General features: G+C 40.4%; 1 protein-coding gene across 9 annotated transcripts in view; it reads left to right on the top strand.

Annotated features, from left to right (window-relative positions):
* Window positions 1–27,771, top strand: part of ZBTB20 (zinc finger and BTB domain containing 20) — a 473,346-nt gene that overhangs the window by 311,753 nt on the left and 133,822 nt on the right. For all 9 annotated transcript variants that reach the window (XR_010441560.1, XM_064722071.1, XM_064722062.1 and 6 more), the window contains one exon: window positions 65–165. The gene's annotated coding sequence lies outside the window, so the exon portion shown is untranslated. The remainder of the gene's footprint in view (window positions 1–64; window positions 166–27,771) is intronic.

The raw sequence follows: 27,771 nt of genomic DNA, 5'->3' as shown, positions 1-27,771 counted from the left end.
TTTCTTCTCTCCTTTCTCTTTTCCCTTTCCTGACATCTGCATCGCATGTTGATGTCAAGAGCAGCAGTGGTTGGCAGTTTTCCTCAACTTTGCGAGAGAGAGAGAGATTGTGTTGGAATGAAACCTTGCTCTGCGTACAGCCTGCTTGAGATGCAACATTGAAAGGTATAATCTCATTTTCTGTCTTGAAACCAGAGATGAAAACCACAAACAGGTAGAAATCTCGGTGCCAAACCACCTGTTGAGTTGCAGCCGAAAAGCCTTTGGCAATACTTTCCTCACTGTATCCAGTTGGAACAGTTACATGGCTGATTCCCACAGTATCTGTCTGTACCTGCGAGTTTGGTAAAGAGGCTAATTCATTGGAGAAGATTTGGATTGAAATTCAGTTAGAGCTAGCATGGCAAAGAATCTTCTGCTATTAGTCTTGCTTTTTGCCTGGAGTAGCATGCATCGCTCGTACAACTCAGTTCAGAATTGAAAATACCAATCCTGAAGTCACATGCTGTGTATTAGAGAGAAAAATGAGATTTGTTGAAACAGCTTTGTGTGGAGTCCAGATCTGCAATAGCATGATATCCTGAAGGTCACAATTGAGGTGACTGGATGAAACTGTGAAGACAAAAGTTGTGAAATACCCTGCCGGCAGCATCAGTGCTTCATCTTTTGAGGGTATTACAATTCAGAAAACCACTTGAAATCAAGTTGAAATGCTATCCTTGAAGTGCTACACATATGCTCCCTGTGACATACGCATTACAGAAACAGCCACTGTGTTTTATTATGGCATTACAATTTTGGACTCCACCCACAAAAATTAATAACATTCTTCAAACAAGAGTGATGTAGGATGCTGACACATTTAAGCCCATATGTTCTTGGACTTGTGTCCTCCAGTGCATGAGAGAACAAGAAATCCCATAATTTTTCTTATTTCCTGTAAAGCCATGCTGGTAAACTAGTAGAATATAAGTGCTGGCAGGCTGGCAGGATTTGGACCATGAATAGCTGAACAGCAGAGCCATATTTTATACTTTTACATGCTCTAATATGTCCTATTCTGTTAGTGGTACTAGTTGACTTTCATGGGTTTGCACAACCATAATTTAGAACAGATTTGCACCACGCTATTTATATTTGTGCAGATTGCCTCATGTTTGTGAAACAATTATTTCCTGTGGATCTGTAGCATTGTCCAGTGTTGCGGAATGCTTTCATATGTATATATGACTGGTTAAAACATGAAATGTGTTTTGAAGCAACATGACAAAGAGCAGTAAAATCTGCACAGTAACTGAGCTTTACTTGGCTGTCCATATAATGTCCAATTAATGCGGTTACTGTGCTCTGAAGTCTCTCCAAGGCTGAATAAGACATGCTGTGGCCTTGTAAAAGATGCAGTTTTTCCTTGACTTTTCTAAAGATTTCCGTTACAGATGCTACAATGACATGAGGACAGTGTAATCTATATCTTTAGCAGCAGTAACAATGCAGGGTGTGAAGTATATCCCCAAAATCTGAAGGTGTGAATTCTAACCCATCAGCGAGCTGCATGAGAATTCTATAGAGTAAAACCTAATTCTGTGCTGAAGAGGAACACTGTGAACACCCAGCATAAAATAGAAGATGTTCTGTTCTCTACTGCACTGTCTTGAGCCAAACTTGGGATCTAAAAGCCAAGCAAGGTTCTTTCATCACCAGTCATAAAGATGCTGTAAGTCAGATTGTCCCCTCAGGCTATATTTTGACAATGTAGTAAATTGAGCTTTGGGAACTTTCTACCAGATCGAGAACTCTGTCACCTCAAAATGCAAAGCACGAATCCATTATAAATTCTCTGATGCAGTTTTAAAAATATATTTTGATGTGTTGACTTCTAGCAGCAAGCTCTGTGCCTTATCTGATACCTTTTGTTCCTTGCTGCTAGCGTTAACACATAGAAGGGCTGGCAGTAATCGCATCTCGTGCCCTCACATGATCCAGGTGAAGTCTGTACTGTGGAGTTATACATTAGTGCAGTCTGTTAAAGTTTCAATGATAAAGCACTATCAATTCAGTTACTTCCCTGCATTTTGTTGTCTTTTGATTCTTCCCTTAGTCCTGGAAGGTGGCACAGGCATCAGGAAGTACAAAACTTGATTTATGTTACAAATGGAATCAGAAAATGTGGTGGATTTTGTATATGTGTACCAACACTTCCAGTCCCATGAACTGTGTTGAGAAGAGTGAAAAAACCTAAGTGCTGTTTCTTGCACAAAATGAAGACAGGGCTACAGTAAAAGCACATGGACAAATTCCTTTTTGCCTAAGTTGTAGAGAAACTAATGAACAGAGAAACCTTCCAAGTTTTGATTTGAGGGTGGGTTTGGCCAATATTCAAATCTGTCTAAAATTCTTATTGTTTTCTTCTGCCTTCCTCCCCTTTGCTTTTCTCTGTTGTGTGATGAATGTACCATGTCCACATCTTCTGACTGTAGCTTTGTGTTTAAAGCCACACTAGCACAATTAATGTCTTTAGTAAATTATATTTCAGAATTCTTTCAGGGGATCTGCAGTTTGGAAAGGCAGAGCTGATTGCAAAATCTTCAATTTCAGAAATGTTCTGTATTTGAATGTATATGGTTTCCTTGACCTTGGTGTGCCAGAAAGATTCTCAATCTGAGGATCTTGGTCTCCTGGAAAGAATAGGGGAAGTGCAGAGAAGAACTTTATAATGAAATTTTTGACACTGCTGTGTTTAAAACTTATTGTTTCTTGGAGTTTTAAGGAGTTTTCAATTTGTTTTCCTTCCCTCTCTAACCTAATTAATTTTTAGGGATATGCCCAGGAATGTAATTTATAAGAAAAATTAATTACATTAGAAGTTGCTGTCATGGTATAAGCCCTCATGTTTAGGGTAAATTTAAAATGTTTCTGTGTCCTTTCCATCTATAAATACTGATCTACCAGTGACAGTCTGTTTTCTTTATTTTTCAGAAAAATTTGTTGTCAGTGTTGAAAATAGAAAAAACATGGAATTTAAAAAGGGGAAACATTGCTGTAATTCAGCTGTGGCTAGCAAAAACCTTTTGAAGTGGCACTAGCGGAAGGTAGGGCTCCTTGGACTGTTTTGTCCTTAAAATAGCTTTTTGTAGAAAAGAGTCAAAAAAAAACTAGTGTGCAAGTCAACAGTTTTCCATTTACTGTAAAATGAAAACATTCACCCTCAAGAAAGAATTTTTAGGAAGGAAAAGCACATACCAGTTCCATTGCTCTGTTCAGGACTGTCCCAACTGCAGTGTTTGTATTGGTGAAGCTGCTTAACCTTTTGAAGCCCATGGATCCTTGTACTTTACAGCCTTTTTTTCATATCCATGCAACCTACTGACTTCAGCAAGGTAGTACACATATTAAAACATTCACCTTGGCCTTCCAGGGCTGTGCATTCTTTTCTGAAAGATTAAGGAAACACGAGGGATATTTGCTGCTTCTGGTAAAAGCAGTAGGCATTTTGAGAGCAGGAGCAAGTTTGCTGTAAATTCAGGCCAAAATAGAAGTTTGGAATTTATTTGGATTCCAGAGTTTCCCAGTCACATTGCAGCTAGGTCCTTATTCCTGAGGTTGGATAGTGACACTGACTTTCCTTTTCACAGAGAACGAAATGCAGAAAATAGCTTAAATGGGGACAAAACAAAGGATGGTGCTACTTTAGCTACTTTTCTTTTGATTAGATGGAATAATCCAAGGAAGAGAACTTTGTTGATAAAACCATAGTAAACATAGCAAAGCATCCCAGCATAAATAGAGCAGAGTATTTAAGCCAGTGTGTGAATCTCAGCTTGTGCTCTAGTGCCTCTGCCTGGCATGGGCTTTCTGACCCCACCATGGCCAGGTTCCAGCTGCTCACCCCCTCCCTCAGCAGGATTTGGGGAGCATCTTTTGGAAAGTGTGAGGAAGTGCCTGGGAAATTTGCCTCAGGAGATGATAGCAGGGAAAGGGTGTTGTGCAGAGAGTGTATTTTGAAACACTGGATGCACTTTTTTTAGTTTTCTATTTCCATCCTGTGTTCCCAGCTTTTCTAAAGGAATCCTAAGTCATTTCAAAACAGAATTACTTCACTAGCAGTTGTGTGGCCCTCATGAATATGGTGAAGCCTGACACTCCCTGTCTCGTTTTTTCTGGAGGTGTTCAACAGTCTTACGGCATTTTAAAAATCTTCTTTTTATGTCCAGATAGCATTGCCTTTACTTAAAGATAAGGTTCAGAGGCAAATATAAAACATTTATTAGGTCTGCTCTAACTCTGACTTTTTCCTTTTTTTTAGATGCTAAATTATTTTCTTTTCCTTACACAAATTATAGCAAACACAGTGCTATTCCACAGTCCCCAGCTTCAGTTTTAAAATGGATCAAGTTTGGGTTCTGACATAATTGGCAGAGTACCATCGTTTTTCTACCCCTCCCTCAATCTGGGCCATAATTGTGGATATCCTGTGGACTACAGCCCAGAGACTGCCAGTGCTGGGAGCATACGGAAGGGAAGAGATGATGGCAATAGCTCTGTAGCTTGACCTGACATTTGCATTGTTTCTCAGTCGCTCAGTGTGATGAGGGGAGCAGAGGGTTTGGCATGAACTGTAAGAAACTGGCCATGATTTGGAGGAGCAGTCTCCCCTGCCTGGCTCTGATGTTATGAGTAGGAGCCGTTTGCACTTCAAAGAATATAATACAAAGAACGGGTATTTTAAATAAAGGGAAAGAAAGCAAATAGATAAAGTCATACTCTAGGTAATTCCATTGCTTGCAATGAGGTTTCACTGGGGATGGATATTGACCCCATAAAATCCCAGGGTCACAGACAGCCTTATGACAGACCCTGATAGCTTTGTGAAGACAGATTATGTCAAGCCCTCAAATTTGGAAACATAGCAATTCCTCTGTAGTAAGATTGCAAATGAACACCCATTTGGAGATTGCCAACATTATCACAGTTTGTCAGGGTGATCTCACAGCCCACAAAGCGCCGTAAGAGATTGCTTTACAAGTTCTGAAAGATTAGAGCGTTGAAGTATGTGACACTGGAATGATGCTTTGATGCCTGGCTTTGTCAGTCAGCCAGACAAATAAATAATATCCAGTGTTTTTATTAGTGTAAAGCATAACAGGTAATAAAAATGTACGGAGACACACTTTCTTGTTGCAGCTACAGGGAGCACAGAAATGCATGCTAAGAGAAAATGGGATGTGTGAATGTCAAACCCCTCAAACAGGCAGTTGAGTGTCTGTGTGGGTCAGTAACTTACTGCTACTTCAGCAGGTACTAGTTCAAAGCGTTAAAATTATTGCATGACTAAATGAAAAAGCAGAAATATGTGGCATTTTAGGATTTTGGTCATCTAGAAAAGCATGAAAACATATATTCTTGTAAAATAAGGAGTGTTAAGGGCCTGGGCTGCAGAAACTGTGGGTTCCTCTCATGAGTTGTGAGAGAGAGCAATGTAGGAATGCACGTAGGAAGTGGCATGGTATTAAACAGCAGAAGAGTGTAAAATCCAGCCTTTCTTTACAGTCTGGAATTGTGGAAAAGCTTTTGGGTAATATGGCATGTTCAGATCTTTGTTAAGATCTCTTAAAACTTAAGCTATCAATGTGAGAGTAGTCTACAAGCATGAAATTGATGTTTGGGACTCTGTATAACAATTGAACGTTTTAGGCTACCCTTTTCCAGATTTCTTCCACATTCAACACAGATTTCCACAAAGGATGCATAGTCTGAAAACCATTTGTCGAGCCTCAGATGAAAACTATTTGCACTGGTAAACAGTTCCAAACAAAGCAAATTTGTTAATCTTTGTGCTTTGATACAAAACATTGGTAGGTTTTTGTATGTACCAGTGGTCCACCAAGGATGGAACATGCATCTGATTTATGTCAATTTTCAACCTTTAGATTTTGTGGAACAGAAGGTATAAGATGTATGTTTGTTACACTTCTTCATTCTTAGAGAGCCACAAAGTTGTAGTAATGTCAGATCAGCTACAAATTCCTGCACCTCTGATCCACTTGCAGTTAGAAGTCGATCATCAGCATCTGTCTCTCACTTGTGGAGCAGCTCACAGTTTGTCCTTGACCCCGGAGAGTTTTTGCCCCCATTTCTCCAACCATAAGGGCAGCAGAGTCCTTATGGGTACCCAGGCATTAGTTAATGATTGCTTACACAAACCTGGAGAAGCTGGGCTGAAAGACCTGGTGTAAGGGCATGGAATTATTATGACTATTATTAGCTGAATTCCTAAACCTAGACAATGTATTTGCACATGTAAGTAATTATGATGCACTTCGAGGCATTCTGTTTGTAATGCTTTGTAATGCTTTGCTCTCCATTTCCTACAAATCAAATTACTCAGGGATAGATTTGATTTCCACATCATTTTGAAAATATTTTCTTTTTCTTTTTTTAATTTCCTTTGTATTAATTTTTTTCAAAGTTCAAAACACAACCAACTGTGACTAAATGCATAAACCCAAACAAAAAACCCCTAAAGTATAACAAAATTAAAGACAGCCTAAGATGATATGCAGCAAACAATGTAAATCATACCTAACAAACGTGGTTGTAATAATATACCTTATCCATGTCTGATCCACTAATAACAAATACTTACTCAGAGAACAAATAACTCATTTTTCTTCTCAGAGAGAGAGAGGCAAGACCCAAATTCAAATTGTATCTTACAGTCTAAACAAATATGAAAAACCTGCCAAATCTTCTTATAGAAATCCCAACAATTTTCTATTTTCTTGGTATCTTTTGGGAATAAGGAGATTGGGAGGAGGGGAAAGAAAGGCCAGCTTTTACTGGAAATGTGTGTCCTTATCCTGTAGCTGTTCCATGAGAATTCCTTGGTGCCTTCTGTTGAAAAGTTTCTCTTGCGGGTACTGGATTCAAACCAAAACCTGAAAGCACAGCCTGAGGTTATTTTTAATAATTTGGGATTTTCTCCTCCCTTATAAAAAGTTTCTTCAGAGTGTTGGGTTGACAAACAGATTACAAGTGAACTCTGGTCAGTTTATAAAGTTTGTTACAAGAATAAAGACTGTTATTACAAATTAATGAATGCTTTCCTTTCTCCGTCATGTCAGAATAGGCTTTTGACGTTTTCACATTTTTCCTTTTCTGTTACATAAGCGATTCCTCTTTGCTTAACAGAATGGCACCATCCTCCCTGTCCTACACTGTGGGTGTGGCACCATCTTCCCCCTGGTCCCTTCCCTGTCATGGAGTCGGTCGGATTTGGTTTAGTTCTGGTCCATGAGTTGCCTCCAGTGGTAATTGGCACAACTGCTTCCCAAAGTGGGAAAAGGCAGATGTTCAGGTACCTTGCAAGCCATGGATCACCTTCCCTGCCACACAGCACATCTGTGTTGTTTGTGACCGGGTCCTGGCTCAGCTAGCTGCAGTGCCAGCTTTGCCACTTGCCCCATCTATGTGTGAGGAGCTCTGGCCTCACTGCCTGCTGGAGAGAGCTCATGTCTAATTATGTTTAAGGAAGCTGAGTATTTTCCCTCTCATGTTAGACTTCGGGGTAGAAAACAGTTGTCTGTTTCATGTCTCTTCTGTTGCCCTTGTTATTATGCACCTCGTGCTCCTCACTCCTCCTCTGTGGGCTGTGGTCCTTGTGAGGAGAAGAAATTCAGTCCTTTGCCTGTGTGCGCAGGTGAAATCACTGCCTTGCAGGGGCTCTGTGCTGGGAGGTGTAGAAAGGTGTCTCTCTATGTCTTTTGATTTTGCCTTGAGGCCTCTTGTAATTCAGCAGCACCCCCCAACTCCTTGCTCCTCTCCCACTGTCCCCACATGTCCCTTTAGCTGCTGGTCTACACAAAACGCCCCCATGCCACCCCTTGCCTGGGGTGGTCTTGCAGGGCTATTCTCTTTGCCAGAGAGGTTATGGTCATGAATTTTGCAGTTTCCAGGTGATGCTTCTAGTCCCTATTATTTCTTGTAGTTTAAAGGGTGCTGTTGGCTGAGTCCAGGCTGCCTCTTGCAAAGACCGTGTCTAATACACCCAGGTAATGCATGCATATAAGAAACAAATGGGAGGTGAGAAGGATCACTAGAGTGACATAAGGTAAGAGGCTCATTTTTAGAGCCTCTCATAGAGTATTTGGCATCATGAACTTCAGTTTAAATTCTATCAACAGCATTTTGCACTTAAAACCTAAGCTATAACAATTTCTTAACATCATAGCTGAGGAACATGCCTTAAAAATATGAGCTGAGGATAGCTGGTACAGTGTCATGTCCCAGTGTGTAGGATCCCAGATTACTGCCACTTAAGCTGTTTTGTTTGGTTTTTTTTTTAATTAAGGAATACCCAATTCTGCAATCATGACTTCCAGCAAAGATGTTTTCTTCCCAAACCAAAAATATGAACCTTATTGTCTGGAATGTAAAATGTAACAGAGAAGTGGCTGTACTGGCTACAGAAACAGAGATCCCAGTTTCAGATACAGACCAATCTCCTAGCAGTGGGCTAACATCATCCACCTCCTTTTGAGTACCAGAGAGAAAATCTTAATGCACTTTGTGTGTATTCTCTTTGAGATTCTTATTAAATGTCAGATGCTAGGCCTTTTTTCCCTATTCATCTGTATAAAGTCCTGTCAGGGGAAAGAGGGGTTTGGGAAAAGGGAAGGTGTTTATAGAACATTTTCTGAGGGGCTATGCAGGGCAAATTGACTTCTATGGTACATGGGCTTAGGAGGGAAATAGGGTAATGAGAGAAAAAATGAGAAATTAATGTACAGGCAGAACCTCAAAGGTCAGAATTAGATTATATTCTTTCTTTTCGTAGTAAAGTTACCTGCTTTATGAAGCAATGTCCTAGGTATTTAGCTTATAATATTTTCATAAAAATGCATTCCTATTTTCAAAGACACAAAGAGCCCAGAACGTGGTTTAGGGATTGGAGAGAATGTGTAGCAGTTACATATGAGCAACAGTTGCTTGTACTGAAATGAAAATTAAATTTTTGATACTGCTGTCATTCTTTGATTAAGAGACATGAAGCTATAGAATTAAGCTTACAGTGCCTGTCATTTAGTTGGGCTCTGTTTTAGTCAAGTTGGCCAAACTATCAGAGAAAATTATTCTTATGAGTTTAGCCTTTTAATCTCTTGTTTCTAGCACTGCAGCACATCACTGCACTGCCCTGTAGCACAAGAACTGCTCAAAGTATTGTTCTGAACTTGAACTGGTGATATGCTGGTCCAGAGCCGCACTTTGGCACCTTCAATTAATCCTTCCAGATCAGGACAGTAGTTTAAATGTCTCTTGAGATCTTGTGTCTTGTCATGTGTTTACATATCTCTCAACCTGCCCATGATTGGGGTTATTTAAATGGTTTTGGATTTTAAATTTGTTGGATCTTCCTTTAAAAGTCCCATTCATTTAGTCAGTGTGGAGCCCCATGTGGGTTTCCATTTGTGTCTGCTTTCTGGATTCTCACAGGGAAGAGGTGGCATGAGATTTGTTCAAGGAGGCTGCATTCATTTTCAGTAGACAGATCTCCTGTTGCACAGTGATAATGTGGAACAGTTAAGGTTGCATTTATTCTGCAAGAGCTGAACTGTAATCCCCACTAGCAGAAGATCAGGGTCCACGTAAGTAGGAGGGGTTTGCTTAGTCTTTGGAAGACTGTGGTGAGGTCTTAAGATACAAAACCTCCTCTACATCACAGCCCAGAATAGTGCATTGTCCCCAGAGGGTGGCAATGTCTGTGAATGGCAAGACCAAGCCTCCAATATGATCAGCAAAATCATTCTTAGTGGAAATTTCACTTCATTGTGATGAAGGGAAGTGAAGCACCATTTGTTGACACAGCTGAGGAGTTTTACACTCTGTTGTGTTGTGGATAGAGAAGAATAGTAAAACAGCTTCTACCTGGCATGTTATCAGTGCAACCACCAGTCATAGGGAATTCAGTCGTGCACAATGCCTGCACACCAGGGAAGGTAAATTTCTGTAATACGTAGCATAGTCATCAAACTCTCTGCATGCACATCTAATCTGTGCAACTGTTTCCTGGGTTCAGGTCTAGTGTGAATACAGGTAAACATTATTGCTTCCCATAATCGTGCCAGTGGACAGCAGGAATAGACTTGCAAAATCTTGGGAAAGCATCAGAACAAACAGGCATGTGTTCTTCATCCTTCCATGCAGTCACCACGTATCAAAAGCACAGACAGACAATATATCATATGTGAGGACAAAAACCCAGACTATACCCCATGCAGCCATCACACCTTGAAAATAGACATAAAATGTTAAGTCAATATGAATACACAGCTCCTAACAGTCTAATAGAATAGATCACACCACAGCCAGGTACATCTGTTCTCAGCACTAACCATTATCATTAGCTTAAAACACTTAAAATCACTGAGCTTCTTCAGGTCTGGGGACAGATTATAGCAGGAAGAATCTGCTAAATAGATTTAGCAATGTTGCAGGCAGGGACCTTGACTACATTAAAATGATACATTTTACATCTCAAAGGCTGTAGTCTGTTTTCAGAGGAACAGTCTGAATGAAAAATGACACTAACACTGGATGGCAATTTCTTTATCACTGTGTAAATACGGAGCTTCAAACCCTTGGACAAACAACTGTGCCAAACTGGAAAACAATTTGCCTGTGAAAAATCAGGCTTGCAATGTATGGCAAGTCATCAGCCATCCTGTGTTCTTGTCAGACTTCTGCACAGGCTGGAAAGACTGAACTGTGACTGGACTTCAGACTGTGTGGCTGACAGAAAGAATCAAATCTCTCTTCTGTACAAAAAGAAACAAAAGAAATAGCATACTTCTCCCTGTCTCTCTGTGTTCACATGCTGGTATCTGACTGCTGTGAAATATGAGATATGGGTTCTTGCAGAGACTGTCAAGTCATGCAAGCTTAGAGGAGCTTTCAAAAGCAAACAAACAGAAAACCAGTTTGATATACATGCAGCAGTGACTACTAAGGTGGTAGGCTGCTTCTTGTTTAGGACTTGCTCTGGAGGAGCTGATGAAGAAGGTATGTGACTGGTTCACTGCCTGGCTCTTCAAAAGAAGTGGAAGTGGAGATAGAGCATAATGACCATGATAGAAATAGATGTATGATATATTTTTTTTTATGATGAAAATTTCTGGAAGATGCAAAAGAGAAAAAAAAAAGGCATACATGTTTTGCACACTAGCTAAGAACAGGTCCAAATAAATATGTAAATGTTCAGCCTCTATTCTCATACTTATTGTTAGCAAATTGTTTAAGCTTTATGAATGGCCATGAAGGTCTAGCACCTCTGCTAGAACTTCAGTGTGTGGTTCCATATATCTTCACACAGACTAGGAATTCTTCAAGAGCACTCCGGCTATTAAGAGAAAAAGCAAGAGCAAGTACACATAGAAGGCCATCCTGGTTTTTAATCAAGCTCACTCTTTTTTGTACCGTAACAGAGAACTAAGATCACTTCTTCCTCACTGTCATGTTTTCCATATCTCACTCCATTCTGTCTCACGGCACAAATTTCTGAGGCATTAAGGATGAGAGGAGTTCTGTGTTTCTCCACAACAGAGCAGGCTGGGTGTGTGGAACCCCCTTCCCTGTTCTGATAAGGTGAAGTGTCATTATTTTCACCACCTTGACCCACCCAGAAAACTGCAGTCAACAGCCAGGCTTCTTCTGGCACAATCATTCTCTCCATGCTAAAGGACAGTCTGTCACTTGCTTGGGAGGCAGTCTGAACCCATGCAGTTACATCTCTGAGGAACTGGTGGTTAATGTGTACCTTACCACCCCCTACTTCCCATGGGAAGCGTACTTCTTTTATCATGTCTTCTTAAATATAAATAAAGAGCATCAAGCACATTTAAAAAGCCCCTACCAGAACAGGAAACAGTATTGTACCCAGTTCTGTCTCTGGAGAAAAGAAGGAGTAATTCATGGTAGTCATGTTGCATGGCACACTCAAAGCAATATCCAGGTGATGCTCTGGTGGCAGGGCCGTGGTCAGGGAATCAGGCCCAGAGCAGGATGGGTGATTGCCCTGGCAGTTGGGAAGGACAGCTCATAACAAGAAATATCCATGGTATATATGCCCGTTCGTTCAGCCCCAGAATGGGGATAGGTGGGATATAATCTTTTTAAGAAAAAACAACTAATAAAGTTGCCAAGAACAGATATTTTATAATCTGTGCTAAATCTCTGCTGGAAAACATGAACAGCAATGAAACTGAGAAGACACTAAAAGAAATTCGGGGCAAAGTGCCAGACGCCCAGACGGAAGCAGAATGTGGACCAAAAAGCTTGCGACAATTGGGTAATTATGGTTTATGAATTTCAGCTTTAATCTGTAGTTCAGTGAGTCCTGATTAAATATCTGTTAAACACAATTAAAGTTTGTTTTTGTATTTCACCGTCTTGATCAGAATAATTAGAGACTGCGTGTTTCATGTCAAAAGTAGCAAGAGGAATTTTAGTGAATGAACATCGTTTTTAAAAGCCATTTGTAGCACCAGCTGTTGGCATTATTTTATATTTTAGTGTTATCAGCATAAAGATGGATCCTCTCAATGCTGAATGCTTTCCAGCGGGGCTAAGATTCCGGGAAAGGCGTGATACAGTCGGAGCTGTGCCGGGCCACGGGGCTACGCGGAGAGCCCGGGCTGGGACTCTCTCGCTACAACGTGAGACTGCGCACTTGAGCGTGGAGGGTGAGAAGTGCTGTGAGCGGGTCATGTAGCGCCCAGCCTGTGCTTCTGTGCCAAAGATGTTTGAGATAGCAAGTGCGAGGAGTGATAGGAGGGATCGCTGGAGAGGGCACGGATCTGATGAGCTGCATTTGGATTCTCTCCTCTCAGCGCCTTATCGGAAGCTCCGCGTGTCCCAAGGGTGAGGTGTTAGAGTGTTAGCCAAGCACGATAATCGTGGCGGCGTTACGAGTGCTCTTGGGAAGGAACCCTTCAACTGTGTGGCGGTGCCTTAGCAAAGGCAACAGGCTGCAGTGATGGCCCTATGCAGTTACTGCAAAGGGGGGGTTTGCCCATGCCAGCTGCTGCGAGCACTTTGTGCGTTTGTCTTCATCAGAAGCAATTGTATTTAACTGAGGAGAAAGGATAAATTCTACTAAGTTGTTCCCCAGAAAAATAGGGAATAAACAATGTCATGGAGGAAAAGCAGGATAGTTTTAAATGAAGGGAAGGCACAGTGAAATACAAAACTCTATCTACAGAAGCTCGTTTTTTTTCAAGAACCTGAAATGCATCGGAATGTCACCTGAACGTAGTTAGGGTGTATAAATAAACCAGGGGGTGGGGGGAGTGTGCATGGGTATATGGCTGACCTGGTTTTACCCTTCATCTGTCTCTTTATACCAGCAAAAATGAATCTTCAGTCACAGTTAGTGGTGCCTGAGGAGGGAGAATAAATTTCAACTATCATAAACTAAAAATTGAAAATACTTACTAAAGAGACTCAAAAGACAGTGCCAGTTTCTCCTCTTGAGAATGTGTTTTGCCGCTCTATTGTTTAGTTTACTTCAAATTATATGGTTCCTTTGGCCTCTACAGTTTCAGCATCTTTGCTGAGTGTCAAAAGAAGGAGAAATGCAAGTGTCCTGTGTGGAGGAGGCAGTCTTCAAGCACAGGACTGAGACCCCAGTCCTACTGAGTAGTCATCCATTAGTAACAGCTCTCAGTCACCAGTGGCCGTGTGGAGGGTCTGTGTGGCTCATTATCATCCTGCAGAACCACTTCATTTGCTGGCAGCTTAATGATTCAGTAAGAGACTTGCTTGAAAAGAACAACTCAAAACTCAAGGAAAGTATTAGCTTATCTATAGTTTATTTTGGTTTTTTTAAAGCACTGGTCAGTTTCTTTGTACTGTTTCCCCTACCTTTCTAGCTAAGAAGGGAAAAACAGTGCCAGAGAAAACAGAATTTCTAAATTAGCCTTCCAATAAAACTATAGATCTATTAATTCCTAAGTGAAATCAAGGTTAATGGTGAAAGAGTTGAACAGAACTAAAAAATCAAAGATACTTTGGAAGACAACATCAAAGGCATATCAAAATATGGTGGTCTCTTTATAAGCTGCAAGCCCTGAAGAGATGGTGCCCCTAATAGAGCTGAGGGAGAAGGGATCAAAGCGATGATCACATGAGTCTTTAAAGTAGAAAGAATATGTGGAGTGAATCTATGAAGAGACAGGTTTTGGATGAAACTTGCATAGCACTGGGATCGTTTATCACGTCTTGAAGCCCGGGTGCAGTACAAATGATCAGATTTCACCAGGGAAGGAGGTAAAAGATGTTCAATTCTGAAGAGGAAAACTCAGACCAAGTTTCTATCAGTAGAATAACAATATTCATGTTTAAATGTGTGTATATTTACATATATGTGTGTGAACAAATGCATTTTTAAAAGGTATATTTTATTAATATTAGCTATACCCTCTTTGTTCAGGAGAAATATATTCTGGTGAAACAAAAAATATCAGTGGTACTTGGTTGAGAGTATGTTTTTTTTTTATTTTTACTTCATAAAGTTAAAGGGAGAGGAGAAATGGAGTTAGAGCTTTTCTGTTATCTTCTGTTGCATTTCTGAATTACTCTGATTTTCCCTTGGAACCAGCTGCTTAAGTATATCTCATCAAATGGCTGAGCTTGTCCAAATCCACTACCCTTATGTCTGAGATTAAAAATAAAACAGGGCAGTGTGTAGGTCTTAATACGAGTTGCTTTATATGGGGGTGGGGAAATGGAAATACTGATTTGTAATTCAGTGTGTGTAGGCCTTTCACAAAGTGTATACAAGCCCAGTGGAAAAAAAAAGGAGCTATTTGTTCTTTTGGCAAAGGTGTGTGTAGTTCTTCCACAGAGTTTTATACTGTGCCTGAGGGTCATTTCTCTTTTAAAGAAGCACTGACAGCTGTGATGAATGGCATTACCTGGGAAGAGGGAATATCTAGATGTTTAAACAGATCAAATTTCTTCTTATGGAAGAGTAAACATTAGGTCACAAATCTGACTGTTCTACTTTCTTGGACAATCAGAATCAATTCTATGCTACTTAAATGTGAACTGGAAAGGCTTAAGTGGAGCTGCATGCTGACATTAACAGAGGAGGGTAGTTCACAACCTGTGTGCATTGTCACAGCTATCCTTTTCCATGAAGTCATGGATGAATGCCATGTGCCCATGTTGAGTTGCCTCCTTGTCAGCAGGCGAGATTGCCCGTCCATCACTATTATCTACAACGAGGCTCATTACCTGCCAGCCAGTAAACATCTCACTCTTGCCATCTGCAGTGAATTACAAAGTGACTGGAAGAATCAGGATCAGTTTGCCTTGCAGAATGATTGTCAAGTTCATTTTCATCTTTGGAAGCCCTTTGGAAATGGGAAAGATGGTGACTGGGATGGGAAAAAGATGATGTCCATTACCCTCAGCTGTGCAAGCTGACTGATGCTATTTTTTACATGCCTTGAAATTTTCACAGCTTGCAGGTGAAATAATTTCTTTTATTCTTGACTGGCTATATCATTTGTGATAAATAGTGATGCCATTTTCACATGGGAGGACAATGTGTTCCCTCATTCAGGAAATACTTTTTTAATAAAAACATTAATTGTACTCAGTACAAAGACATCTCCCATTGACAAAGTTCATGTCCAGCCCATCAGTGATGCATTCAGAGAGGAGGATAGTGTATTACAGTAATTTTTGCTGCTAGCCTTTTGTCAGTCCGTGGGGTTTTTTTAAAGCTTCCAGGTAGCTTTACAATGATTGTAAACCTTGATGTCACTGCATGGGCTTACAGTGAATTTCAAGCATCTGCCTTAGGGGAGACAGACTCTATTTCATATGGCTGTTAAAGGAAAACATTAAATAAGTGGGGTAGATCAAGAATCTGTCAATTATCCTTAGAATAGGGTCTGTTGGTAATGTACAGATAGATTAGATGTCCTGCTGTTGGTAGTGGGAAGGTAGACAGAGGAACAGGAGTGCTTGGAACAAAAGCCATTCTAATGGGTCTTCCATTTGGCTTCCAGGACACATCAGGTTTGTGCAGAACCTGGGCCTGGGCTTGGGTGTCTGTCCTTTATCTTTGGCCTCTTTCTCTCAGCAAAATGCAGAGTTAAAAAAAAAAATAGAGTGATATGTGTTTGGTATGTCAGCCAATGGCCACATGTGCAGTGAGGAAATTTTCTCTGAGAGCTCCCAAAGCTCATAATCATTGTGCAAGACATAATTATACTCTTTAGAAATCCAGATCGGTCCACAGTAAGAGGAGGATGGGAGGGAATGTTACAGACGGATTTTTACAAGTGTATGTGTCTCCTTTCTGCAACAATTTTGGTCTTAAGTGCACTTGGCTAAATTCTCATTCTCCCCCGGGAGGGTTACTGGAGGGATTTCCAGGCTTTTCTGTCTGCCTGCAGCAGGCTCATGGGGAGCAAACACGCTGACTTACCATTCTTTGCACCTGCTTCAGAGAGGGGCAGCGTACATCCCAGATGCTTGCCTCGGGGTGCCAGCAGGAATAGGGGAATAGGAGGAGGCTGGCACTGCTCTTCAACAGACAGTCATCCCCCTTGGGAGTCTGGAGATGCCAGTGGGCACGATGCACCCAGGACTTCAGAGCTGAGCAAGTGCTGATGACAGTGTTGTACCTGATCCCAGTCAGATAAATAAAGAGGTTCAGAGAAGAAAGCTCTCCTGAATCCTTTCTTCACTCTCATAATGCTTCAGGAAGAGCTGGTAGTTAGCTCTCTGTAAGAGAAGAGCCCAGTGCTCTTTTTTAGAGAACAGAATCAAATTAAACTGGAGAACAACACCGATTTCTGACTGGGTTTAACCATTTGCTTATCTGAACTAATCATTGTTTTTTAGGCTTTGTTCCTTTTTTTGTTTTATTTTTCGCTTGATCCTTTGAATTGCAAACATTATTTGCTAAAGGAAGCAATTTCCTGGCTAGTGATTTTTTTTCTATAAAACAGGGATTCAAAATGGTCTGCCATCCCAATTTTTGGTGATACCCAGACATCTGACTGACTAGGCATATTTCCTAATTCTTAGATTTGCTGTATTTTGAAACTGGAACAAATGCTTACAATAAAGCAAATGAACAATACTAAAGTAAACGAACAATGCTTTCTGAACCCGTGAAGTAAATGGAAATTTTGCCTTGGGCAAATAATGTCTGGAGCTCCACAAACAGCCTCATTTCATACAGAAAAGAAATAGATTGCAGTTATTTCTGTAGCATGTAGGGATGATCTGGTACCTAGAACCAGATAGTGTATGGCTGCATGATGGACAGTGTAGCCTCTCTGGATCATACCTTGATATTCAGGATGAGAGATAAATGTCAGCCCTTACAGCAGGGTTTTGTATGTTGCATTTGGCAACACATGCATACTGTTTTCACTTTTCCCATCTCCAGAACTCTGCAATGGAGGAATCTAATTGTTGGATGCCAGATTATCAAAAGCATTTAGATGTTTAAAGATGTCACTGATTGCCTGAAGGTACTTTCAAGAGTACATTAGCAGGTTAGGGCCGTTCCTTTGTCACCGGGTGCCTTTTAAAATTCTGGTGGCTGCCTGCTGTTATGTTTGATTATAAGAATTTCTCTAAAGATCTTTGCCACCTCCAAGGCTTGCCAGCTTGCCCACCCGAGTTGTGAGTGCCCTCCAGGCTTCTCCTGTATGAAGCATGTGAGGATGGGATATGGCCTGCTTCTTTCAAAGTACCAAGAAGCACAAAAGTATTGAGAAGAGGGCATAAATAAGAGAGAGCTAGAAAAATATGAAATCTGAACCGACTTTGCAAAGGGCAGAGAAAGCCTGTACAATGAGCACTGCACTGGGAGCCACAGTGTTGTCATCGTGCTGTGCTTGCTGAGCAGGGATGAACTGCAGCTGAAGGATGGCAGGCTGGCTGTGGGCTCCACGTTCACACCGAAATACTGAGCAGACCAATCAGCTGCAACGGGAACGTGAGCCATCCAACAGTCAGCATAGCTTGGCTTGATAAACAGCCCCTCAGAAGAGGATACCTACGTCACCAGTCCAGGCAGAGAGAAAAGCTCTCCTTTATGCTGTGTTTTGACTATTACGTGCTTCCAAATGGTACATTTAGTGACACTGATAGGGAAAAGATGGCTCTAAGTATCAAGCAAGAAGGAAATGATAGAACACCAAGCTGTTGAAATAGCATATCGACTAGCCAAAAGAATGTCTGGCCACATTTTTAGATGTTGTAAAATCAGTATGATTATTTAGATCTTAGTTGAAACATGCTAAGTTATACTTTGAAAATATCCAGCCCTTTGTTTGTGATAATTCATGAAAGTAAAAGCTTTATCCCTGTGTGTTGTTAACTATTTCTGTAGGGGTGTTGATGTTTTAAAGTTTCAAACACAGGTTTCTAAACCAAATCAAATGGAAATGTTACTCCTTGTAACAGGTCTCATTCTTTGGGGTTTTTGAATTGCAGAATATCTAAATAAATATCAAAATATCTAAAAAAACCCCTGAAACAAATCTGAATCTAAAAATTGCAAAGTCGTAGATACCCTTATTCTAGTGACTGAAGCAAAAATTCTGAGATTTTCCAGCAAAGTAGCTCTCTCAAATATCAATTGAATACTTGCAGTTACAGAAGGAGGAATTCAACACACTTGACATTTTGCAAGAATTTGGGAGTCTTCATAGTTTGGAAAATGTTTTGGAAATGCTTTACGTGGCATGCTATAGGAAATAGTTAAAAGATGAAATACCATGATTTCATATATATCTTTTTTATTTGCTGATATTTTCCAGAAGGACCACATAAGAAATGTTGGGTTAATGGAGAAATTCCCACCAAGTTCACTGAGCCTTAAATCACATTAATGGCAATTCAGAACTCCTATAAATAGCAAGAAATAGGTTTGGGGCATTGTTTAATTGAAAAAGTACGTTTGCAACATGAGCATTGAGTTACATTTCTTCCTAGACTGTTTGGCAGAGTCAGTTTAGTTCTCTGACAACCGCCAATGAACGTTTTTCAGAGATGCAGGTGGTGTTCTACACAAAGTGTATGGCACAGTAAATTACAGAATGAGACATCTGTGGGATTTTAGCTGGTAAAATACCTGCAAAAGGCTGCTTACATGTAGGATTTGAGGAATACCTTGGCTGAACTAAAGCTTTCATATTTCAATAACTGTTGCACTGTTTGCTAGTACAACACTCGTTAAGGCAATTATATTGTTATGTATTTTTCTTTTTCTGCAATACAGGAAGTTTAGCAGAATTGTTTAAAGAAATGTTGGTCCAGCATCCTTAACAACATCTTTCTTGTAAAGGTTGAGATAATACATGGACTCCACCATCTTTTCCTCATTCAAATTCCCTGTTGACTTCCCTACCTGGAAGGTATAAATATCAGCTGTGAAACAGAGTTCTAGTTCCTTTTCACTCACAATTTCACAAGTTGAGCAACTTGTTATAGTTTATCACAGTTGGGAATTTGTTTGATTTTGTTAGTTTGTTTTGGTGGAGAAGTTTATAACATCCAGGCAGCTGAGGAATAAACAACACCTCTCTCAGTTGCCAAATCCTCCTCAAATGACGCCTTAGGATGAGGAGAACGATGTTTTAATTCAAATACCACATTCCACAGCTGAACTAAAACAGGTCACTCCAAAGTATGGATGTAGCTGGATTTCAAGGCAGAATCAATGGTCATATTGAAGTCTTTCTTGTAATTTTCTGTCTGCGTATCTTGAATCCAAGTGATGTAGGATTAGCTTTTCTCCCAAGATTTCTACACTCTATTTCTTAAGGAATATTGCTGGAGGAAAATTTTGGTGGTATCTAGATGGCACTAGGGAATGCACACCTTCTGGTTGTTTACAGTGGCAGTTGAAATCCAATTTTGTATGGGATTTTTGAGAATGGATATGCATTTATGTAGACAGGCACTTGTGACTGTGTCATAAGATGATAAAGTTGTTGGGAAGCAGTGCCTGAGTCTGTCTGTCTGTACAGGTCTAGAGCACAAGGATGTGATGTGTATACACATGATCATACTGCAGGTACCCCAGATGTCTAAGGCAGGAGTTAGGTTTGAGAGTTGCCACAGAAGGAGCTGCATCAGGAAGGACTGTCTGGGAATTTGTGCAGATTGGTGCTGTTGGAGCACAGGAGGCTGCAGAAGAGAAAGAAGGTAGGGTCTTGTCAGTGTTTCAGCTAGACATAACCAGTGAAGGAAGTTCAAATATGTGATCTTTGATGCATCATTATTGCTTGCAGGCTCTGGAGACAACTGCTGTTAATAAATGAGGAGAGGTTTTCCTTCACTTCAAAATGTAGCTATCTTGCTTTTGGGTCCTGAGGTCTTTCACTGAATCTTGCACTGAGATGAATTCTTCAGAAGACAGGATCATCCTTCATTTGGCATTTACTCACTCAATTACCTTCCTGCATTTTGTGCAGGCCACATTAGACTTTTCATATTTTATTTGTCCTTGCCAGACCACATTTATTCATTAGCTGTATTTATTGTAGTTATGGTTGAGACAGCACTTTTATTGCAAGTCCCCTATCTTTGGTGGTTTATAACTTTCTGAAACAATTACCTTTTTGGCTGAAATTTCTCAAGCTTGTTCTAAGCTCAGAGGTGAATAATGTTTCAGTAAGGTTGAAAAAAATCCATTAAGCCATTTATGAGGACTAGACGTTCCAATAAATGTAGGCGCATTTATTTTTTGATGACCTACTTATTCCAATAAAGTGCATTATTATTCTGTTTTCTCCTGTTTTAAATTATGTTGTCTTTTGAAAGAGAATGAGGACATTTTATAGCAGATTTTTAGACGGGCTTCAAGCAAGGTTTGTTCACATGCAGTTTTGTGCAGGCAAGCACACTTGTTTGCTGCACTGAGCTCACAAACAGGACTATTTATGGGTGTAAAAGCTTTTGGAGTTCAGCACATTGTTCTCTGCAGGAAAACAACAGCTCAGTCCCTTGTGGTTCTGGTGGATAGCTGGCACTGCATATGCAAGTCTGACTGCACAGTGCAAGGGTAGATAGACAAAATGAGGCCGTCTTTTGAATATAGGCCTTTAGTTGTGCAATGATGCTAACTCAGTGTGAAGATTCAGATATTGCTTGTGCAACAGGACACTGAATATACTTCTGCTGTCTTGCAGGCATTGGAGACAATTTTTCATCATGCTGTCCTGGACAATGTGCAGTAATTTGACAAGTGATAAAGTCATGTGCAATTGAAAAGGCAGCGTTTTTTTTCTTCTTTTTCTTTCATTGAACTTCTGCATAGACAATGTAATTAAATTCAACTATGCCTTGTCTCATGTCTGCAGTGTGCCTTTTAGTACACATGTAAATGCTTTGTGTGTTGCATACATTGTGAAAAGGTCCTAATGTTTATGCACACTGATGTAGCATGAAAATATAGAACTTTTACTTACTAAAGTAAAGATATTGTAAGTTTATGCCAATGTAACTGAGAGCAGAATTTGGCCCAGTATGATTAGATGTACTGATGAATTTTTATGCTAAACTCCATGACCTTTGCACAATTAAAATCTCAACTTTAACATTGCATTAGCCTAGGTTTTCATTTAATTACACATATTTGGTTGAAAGCTTCAAAAATGTTAATATTTTAAGTCTCTTCTCATGTTTGTAATTGAACTTTTTTGTGTGATTGTTTTCTGCAGTAATCAAAAGGACATTAGCATGGACAGGAAATGAATCTGGAACTCTAGAGATTAATATTAATCTGCTAATGTCCTGTCCTGATGTTCTCAGGAATCCTTTCTTCTCTAGCACATTATGGTACTTTAGTAATCAGCAATTAGGGCAAGGTTTTCTCAGGCCTGAACTATGTCCTCTCTCATTTTCTGATTGCTGTGGGAATGGTGGTTCTGTCCCCCATGGAGTCAGAGCAGAACACAATGTTTCTTCTCCAAGAGCCATACTGCTTAGATGAATGCAGGGCTGGAGGCTTAGCACATTTAAAGGACGGAGATTTGAGAGTTAGATAGGGGAGTTTAATCTGAGGTTATATTTCTCTATGGGATTTGCCATGCTTCCATGGTTGGGAGTACTTTCCTTGATCCTTGTGCTAACTCTGCATAGAGCCATGGGCTCGTGGCTTGGGAAGCACGGACCCAGCTGGCCCTGACCCAGAGCAGCACATCACAGCCTGGGCCATGCTGGAATCTGCATCAGGAGGCAGTCTCATCCTCTGACTGTGTGCTTCAGACAAGACTGTTTTGCAGACCCAGTCTTGTAGTGTTGGGCAGAAGGTCAGAGGGACTGTGTAACCTCTGCCCATTTTCCAGCTCCTGCAAGGGACTTTGTTGTTCCAGCCCACAGACACACTGATGCCACTGCAGAAACCATTGTGGCCATGGACTTCAGTGGACTGCACTAATAGTGCTTAAGTTTGTATATGTAGCATTCAGGCAGCAGATCCTGTAAGCCACAGTATTTCCTCCCTGTTATTTCCTCCACTTGCCACTCCCAAGATGGTCTAAAACATTGCAGCCCCATGGCATTTAGGAAATACAGACCTGTCTCCAAGTATCCCACTATCGTTTGCATAACAAAACTGAACGGATTTTTATTTCTTTTAGCATGTGCACAGAACAAGAGGTGAACAGAGAGAATTCATTTTCAGGTTTTCAGAACACTGTAGGATTCTGTGAGTTGGTTCAGGGGGAGGGAGGGTTGGTGTGTGTTTTCTTCCTTTTCTGGCATAAGTGCCCCTGGTTTTGCTCCAAAAAATTAATTGATAGTCCATTACAAACTTCCTACATTTGTTCTGACTTCTACTTTTATTTTTAATTTCTATTGTGCAATTCCATCTGAATAAAAAATCCTCTAGAAGGTGCAATATTGAGATGTAATATTGACTTGATTGTAGCAGATCATTCAATTTTCTTTCCCTAAACAAAATTTCATTGAAATTGTTGTATTTTCAGTGCTTCACTTTTGATAAATCGGCATCTTCCAATGGCCATATGTTCTATTGGAAATTTCTCAAGTCGTCCTAGTTGATACACCCAGATGATACTCAGTTTCATGATATGTTCCGTCGTCTGCTATGTGGTGCAGAGAGAGGAAAACAAGAAAGTGATAGTGGAAATGACACTGAGGCCTGTGCCTGCACTTCAGAATAAGCAGATTGGAGTCCAAGCACTGCTTAAAGCTTCAAGTACAGTCATTTTTGTTTTGGTTTAGGATACAGAATAATTTCCATTTATCTCCAGTTGGGTTGCTTCCTTTTATAGCCTTTTATTCCAATGAAAAATGCCTACATAATCTGAGCCTCTTACTGGCCAGATACTTATTAGTGTTTTTGCATGATATTCAGGTAATTGATCTTCCATTCTTTTTAGCAGATGAAGTGGATGATAAAGTTGGTTTGAATTCCTAGGAAACAGGAATGAAAATAGCATTGCAAACCTCAGGCTTAGTTTTTCTGTGCCACCTTTTCCCACCTATACATACATCTCTCTGATTTATAAAGGGTGCTTTAAAAATATTTGTTGCCAAAATTGAGAAGTGTGGGCTATGCAAGTACCTAAAAGGGTGAAGAGAATGAGCCCAGAGTCTGGGGCCCTTTGCAAGGGAGGTAGGGAGGGTAGAGGGGTAAGAAAGCCCAGATTTCTCTGGCTGTACAATTTCTGCTATGGCACTAGGGTTAAAGGGGAGACAGTCACTTCAGGTGGACAGAAAAGCCGAGTATATTTTGACTCATTGGTGCAGACAGCTTGCACTGGTGTGGTAAGCAAACCTACCTGCCCAAGCTGCCCAACCTCTATCCCAACTCTACAAATATCTGACATTCTTTTGAAGCAACAACCCCTAAACTGTACCAGTTTATTACCAAACATTTTCAATAAAACCATAACCAGTTATGATTTGTTTTACTACCTTGAATTTTGAGCCATAGCCCTTTAAAATCTGCTTTGTGAGCATTTCAGGCAGCATTTTAGCAGTGGCGGATAGAGAGCTGGGTGGCAGCAACATTTGACATCCCAATGCCTAGGACTGAATCTAAGTCACACCAATTCTTTTTGCTCTAGCATTGAGGTCAGGTGCATCCTCCATCTGTGCTCCATCTGCTCAGCAAGAATGCTGATCTGGTGTTCTGTACCTATTGCAGTGTATCTGTCATGGTATTAGATATAAAAAGGACAAAAGGCCCTGAGGACATCCACAATGTATAAGTATTTTTAAAGGTTTGTCTGAAAACATTTAAACTTCAATGGTCAGCAGGAGAGCTGCAGCAAACAAGATTTCTTTAAGCTGCCTTTAGAGCCCTCCTTTAATCTGGTTTTCCTTTTCCAAAGGATTCCTGGCTCTTAGAAATAAGAACAGAAGTTGCAGGAAAGCTCATTCGAAGAACAACCTTTGTGCTAAGGCTCTCAGTATCTCAGGTATTGACTGTCTTAGGGCTGATGACACTTGGATCTTCTACCCTCTTTGAACTGAGTTGCAGGGACCCAGGTCTTTTCCTTGTGACAGACACATATTGTCGTTTTAAAACAACAGTTTATTTTACAACTGAATTTATTCCCTAGTGCCAAGGAAAAACTGAGACAGAAAACAACTAAATCATACAATGGAGTGGGTATCAAAGCAGAGAATGAAATCCCACATTTGATGATGGCTTCTCAAAATCCAAGGCAAAACTGACTGATGGAACCGGCTTTTCTGAGGATAACTCCAGACTCTTCATCTGTTTTCTGTCTGCTTCACCTTTGAGTACTTATGGCTTAAATTCAGGAAGTTCAGTTTAGCTAAGTATTCAAAATGGTAGGAATTACTTTGAATATTTATATTTTCGAAAATGGACTATAAGTTATTTAAGAACTGTGTTGAACAGGATATTTTTCTGTTCCTTAGCATCATAGGTCTAGCAAAATGCATTGTATGTCTAAACAAAGTATTTTCAAAAGTTCATTATATGTTTTTAGTAATAGTTAGCTCAGAAATTCCATCAGCATTTTTAAAGTTTGAAGAAGATTCAGAGTGCAAATATGCAAGATTTCCCTGAAGAAAATGCCTGTTGCCTTTGTTGTTCCCTCCCAAACTGGCATGGTTAAAGGATTAGTTACTCAGCAGTGTTCTGGGTAAAAGATCAGGCTGGTTTGCATTTTTTTGTAAGGCAGTTCACCCTTCCCCATGACAGAAAAGGACAGTTGTATTTATATGAACAAGAGCTGTAAATCAGAATTGGAATAGTTGCTGGCACTGGCTCTTAATCATTCCTTGGAGTTGGGATCAGGTACGGCTTGCATTTGTACTGTAACTCTAAAAGGCCCCAGAGCACTTTCCAAAAACTGAACAATGCCCATGTCCATTTTCTGTGGGTTCAGCTGCAGCAGGCTGCAGCCCACTGCTCAAACATCTGTTGAAGGAATGGGCCCATTAAAAGAACACAGCGTTGCTGTAGTGTGGTGGTGCATTTTAATTGTCTCCTACTGTACTTTTTCATGCCTTTTCAGCCCTGTGGAAAACCAAGTTCTCCTCCAACTGGTCAGAAGTGTTCACACAAACTTACCTGCCGTGGGATTCACTATGGGTCACCCCGATTTCAGAGAAAACTGCCCAAGTGTTCTTGTTTCTTAGCAGTTTGTTTTAAGCAGGTCTTGCATAATCTCGGTTTTCTATAGGGTGCAGGAATGTGGGGAGTTTGGAGTTTGGCAGGTTCTTGGCAGGATGGAGGGCTGAAAGTGCTGTTGCTCAGCACTGACCTATCAGGCCACTGGTGTCAGGTAGCTGGGGCAAGCTAACAGCTATGGAGTAGCCATTGATAACAGGACTGGTGAAATTTTGTAATAATTCTGCAAAGCTTCACTAGTCCCTGGACCATCCTTCCTTCTCTACTTCCTTTTAAGGAGATGGTTGTAAGTAAAGGCTTGCACATTCTATTGCAAGCCATCATGTTTTCAGAAGCATTTACAGATTTGAGTCACAGCTTTCCCATATCTGGCAGTAAATACCAATATGAGAAAGGAAAAGATATCACTCCCTTGATCAGATCTTATTCTTTTTTTTTGTTTTTTCTTTTCTATTTTTACATTACCCCAGCTGGAAATTACTCATTTTCCTAACACAGCCTTGGTTTTCTACCTAGAAAGACTCTTTCTACACATGCAGGAAAGATGAGAGAGCTGTAGTTTTGGTTTATTGTTATTATTTCATTTATTTTAAAAGTGAAAATTTAGTTTTTTTCCTAAATTTGGAAGATCTGAATATGCATTATGCTTTCCATGTCATTATGATAAGATGCTGAGCACTCACAACTTTCTTGGAAGCTGGTAAAAACCAAAAGCATTAGGACCTTCTAAAATCAGTCATCTAAGACCTTTTAAACAAAAGTCATCCTCTACTCACACAACATAGAAAATTTCATACAACTATACAACTGGAAGTGTAAACGAAGATGTATTTCAGTCTCTTGTCTTGCTGATATTTTGTTGCATAATGTAGGTCAAATGCCCATCTTCTTTTGCTATTGAACAAATCCCAGAGGTGTCTAATCTGAAGCACAGTGTTTATAGGTTAGGGAAGTAAATAAGGAAGTTTAGGTTAGGGAAGTTTCCTCCTGTGGAATACTGCAAGAACAGGTTGATTTAGCATGGATATTTTCTTTCACTGCCACTTGCCTTAGGGGTTCCCAGTCTGTTTTAAAGGTTTGGTCATCATCCCTTTGTGGATGATGATGAAGGCATATGACAGGGTCATTAAGGTTGGGAAAGACCTCCAAGATCATCAATTCCAACCATAATATCATATGGTAGTTCCTAGGTTAAAGCTATGGGCACAAAGCAATACTGAAACTCTGATTGGACTTTCCTCAGTCTGAGCTGGCAGCCACTTACTGTTGGGACCTTCCAAGAAACTCTTGATCCAGCCTTTTCTTTTGGGAAAATGAGACTGAAACCACCATGTCCTTTGCATGCACTTGGCAGCAAGTGGCAGTGGATGTGTGCCATTGGGAGAGAAAGGCTCCCTGGAACCCAGGGAGATCTTCAGTGCCTCACATGAAGGGACCTCAATCCAAACCAGGAATCTAAAGAAGAGTACTGCATGTGCCTGTATAAACAGTCTGCAAATCCCATTGTAGTGAGACATTCCTGAGGTGATTTCTGAGCTCCTTTGTCCCAGTCAGGTGAATTCTCCCTAGGTCTCACCCATGCTCTTCACAGAAGGCAGTGGAATAGAGAATGCACCACTGATAGTGTGTTTCTTAGACCTTGTGGTTGCAGAAGTGTGACGAGAAGAAACATCTGTGGATGTCTGGGTTGTAGAGGAGTTAACAGAGAGAGTGATTTAGACCACCAAATGTGGATATTTTATTGTGGCCCTATTGTAACTTATCATATATTTTATATCTTCTAGTGACTGCACAATCCTGGGACTTGCCTTCTGGCTATGATTTATTTTTCCTGTTAAGTCATTGTTCATCATTATGAGCTGAGATTATTTTTCTGTGTAAATTTAACAGAGAAGCATTCTTGAACTTGAACACATTTTTAATTTTTAAAAAGCAGCAGAGCTCCCTTTGCTCTCCTATGATTATGATACTAAGCAATTATAACTCTTTACCCTTTGGTCTTCACAGCATTCTTGTCAGATTAGTACAGAGAGAGGCTTAAATCAGGACACTGCCCCTGAACCCCCTCACGAGCTGTGAGCTTTGAAAGGGTTTTTAAGCCT

Source organism: Zonotrichia leucophrys, chromosome 1 (assembly GCF_028769735.1).
Source record: "Zonotrichia leucophrys gambelii isolate GWCS_2022_RI chromosome 1, RI_Zleu_2.0, whole genome shotgun sequence".
Lineage (NCBI taxonomy): Eukaryota > Metazoa > Chordata > Aves > Passeriformes > Passerellidae > Zonotrichia > Zonotrichia leucophrys.
Note: the sequence above shows the minus strand (reverse complement) of the source record. Positions and strands in the feature narration are given on the sequence as shown.